The 3,095-nt window shown below is 31.0% G+C and overlaps 1 non-coding gene across 1 annotated transcript; it reads left to right on the top strand.

Moving 5' to 3' along the window:
* The first annotated feature begins 1,925 nt into the window (after nucleotides 1–1,925).
* Nucleotides 1,926–2,029, top strand: LOC125853980 (U6 spliceosomal RNA). The gene has a single exon (XR_007445280.1). It is a non-coding gene; the product is annotated as a U6 spliceosomal RNA (small nuclear RNA).
* The last annotated feature ends 1,066 nt before the right edge of the window (nucleotides 2,030–3,095 follow it).

Below are 3,095 nucleotides of genomic sequence, written 5' to 3'. Positions count from 1 at the left end.
AAGAAAAAACTTAAAATGAAAAAAAAATACATTTTAAATTAAATTAACACGTGTCATGTAATGATTGGTGTGAACACACTTGCTTCTTAAAATCTAGGGCTGATCGAAAAATGATATAATAATAAATGTTCAAAATTGTTTAGTGGGGTAGTTGGACGGTTGCAAAGTTAAGATGTCTTTTTGAAAATATGGGACAACTTCACTGGTGACTTTATGTCTTTTCTCTTAATTTAAGAATAATTTCAGCCACTTGAAATTTGAATGTTAATTTTCTCTCGATGTTCATATTCAATGTAACAAGATACCTCGTTATTGTAGTTGTTTAAGATCATAATACCCTTGGATGAATCCTACTAGTTTAGGAGTTAATTACTTGAATATACTCTAGTTTGCACTACTACCTATCTTACCATATTTTTGTGCATCCAGATACATCCTGATGCATGTATCTTAGGATACATTGAGTCAAATTTCTTCTAGATATATTATATCCAAGTGGATTCGCATGTATCTGGTATACATAAAAAATCTCGACCTCTCTCTCTCATCTCACTCGCCACTCTCATATGTATATGGTATCTCAGATACATGTGAATTACACCAGATACATAGAAATATATGTATCTAGTGTGATTGGCATGTATCCGAGATACATACGAATCTCACTCCTGTCTCTCCCCAATCTCGTTCACCATTCTCCCTATTTTAGTGTATCTAGTAGCAAAAATACATGTATCTAAGTGTATATTCCTCAATATATGGTAGGAAACTCTTAATTAGTATTAAAATACGTAATAATTTGAAAGTATAGATAATATTTGTGAATATGGTAGTGAAGTATGTAATTTTGTAGTTTTTCCTATATTTTTCATTTTCATAGTTTTGTTGAGGAATAGTCCTGACCTTTTTTGTTTAAGATATATCATGATTAGTAATGTAACCACATAAAGAATAAGACAACACTAAATTTTTATATCTACAACAATCTACTCAAAATAGCTAGTCCATACCCTTTATACACACCCCACATCGCTCCTATCGATTAGGTGTTTGGATTGCGACAATCTGAGTGGTTTGTTGTTCGCGATTTCATGAGAAGTTCATTGAACCTTATTATAGAGCAATATATCATAATTGGTAAAAGAGCAATAATCATATGACATAAATCTCTTAGCGTAATGATTCATTATCTTGCTCTCTAGCTCTCTCTGTTAGGTTATGAAGGTGAATTGGGCGTCATGCGGAAGCTTACAATTGCAAATAATATGATTGATAAATTAGATGACAACAACTTATACTAAAAACTAATAATATTATATGAAAACTAATATAAAGAAAAAATATTAAAACTCTTGAGAGATTAAATCTCCCCATAAACAAAACTCACTAAACGACTACATTGTGGATTCTATTGTGTTATGCTATGAGAATAGGGATCTTCAATTTATAGATCTCCAAACTTTTCCTCTAAGGAAAGAATAAATCAAATATGGAAGAAAATTATATTTTCCTTTCAGAAAAAGTTCAACCATTTATGGTAATACTCTGACTTTTTTTAAGGAAAAAAATAAATTTCAAATAAGAAAAGAAAATCAGGAAAAAACCCTAACACTCTCTTGTCTTGCTCGTCACATGACAAGCTATCTCTTTGGATTTTTTTTCCTTAAGCAGAAAATCTATCAAAAACAATCTAATTCATTTGCCTAGTTATTTTTGAAAAGTAATTGCGTCAATAAATTTAACTCCTAAAATAATATCTCTCAAGTCGCCTCTTACATATTTCTTAGGTATATTGCTTCTTTTAGTGTTAGAGAAATATAAAAGAAGTGATTAGAGAAATATTTTAAACTATTATGTGCTATTGCTAACAATTAGTATTGAAAAGGGTCAACGCTATATTTCGAGTAGGGTGGATCAAGTGGGGACGTCCCTTCGGGGCAATTTGATAAAATTGGAACGATACAGAAAAGATTAGCATGGCCCCTGCACAAGGATGACACGCACAAATCAAGAAATGGTCCAAATTTTTGGTGAGAAAAAAAGATCAAATGGGAACGGGTCAATAATAAAATGGTTTAAGGGACTATCTCTTTATTTCTTACAATTTATGTTTTAAATAAAATTGCATGTCTACAAATTCTAATGAAAAAATAAATTAAATAGGTTGAGTGATTTTGTAGGTAAAACATTCATAGTTGAGTGACTTAGCTTTGAGATTATTGGAGAAAATTGAGTGACTTTCTGAGGAAAGAAGGAAAGAACCCTTAGTTGAGTGACTATCTGAAAGATAACCGATTTTGTGTATGAAAATTGACAATTATTTAATTATGTTTGAAAATTTTCATATCATGCTATAGAACTTCTTGTATATTTATATTTGAAAAGAAGCCAACACCGACCGAGGAGGCCAAAGTATTCGAGATTATCCTAAACATAGTAATCAATTTGCGAAGATTGCAACATCATTTCAAGAGATTGTATAATATGATTCAAGATGATGAGTATATAAATTAGGGCTAATTGGTATTGAAATAAGAGATTGTAAATACTTTTTTTAATATAGTATATTTATGTAAGTTTTTCCTAAGATTAATGGGTCTTCACATTAGTTGAGTCGAATTTTACTAAATGAGTTGGATATAATATTAAATAGAAAATAATTTTTGAACTATAATAAAAATATATACACATGGAGCCATATAGGAGTCATGTAGGCCTCGCGTAGACTAATAAAAATGGTGACATGATAAGTTAACTATACAAAGGCAAATATGTGCCCAAAGTTGGAAGGTAAGGGCAAATATATCAAAAAAATATGACGAAGGGTAAATATGACCATTTTCTAAGAGTATAAGGGGAAATATGACCCTTTTCCATATTGAGAAAGATACACCTAAATAGATGTATTAAATTTTGCTACTAGATACACTAAGAAGAAAGAAGAGCTAGATAATCATGTATCTCATATACGTGCAAATCACACTAGATGCATGTATATATATGTATGCATAGGAGAGTGGCGGGCAAGATGGGAGGCAAGCGAGGGAGGCAAGCGAGATTTGTCTACGGATCCCAGATACTTGAATGTGAATCCA

The sequence above is a fragment of the Solanum stenotomum genome, chromosome 1 (genome assembly GCF_019186545.1).
Source record: "Solanum stenotomum isolate F172 chromosome 1, ASM1918654v1, whole genome shotgun sequence".
Lineage (NCBI taxonomy): Eukaryota > Viridiplantae > Streptophyta > Magnoliopsida > Solanales > Solanaceae > Solanum > Solanum stenotomum.
The sequence above is the reverse complement of the archived record's forward strand: the minus strand, read 5'-3'. Positions and strand labels throughout refer to the sequence as shown.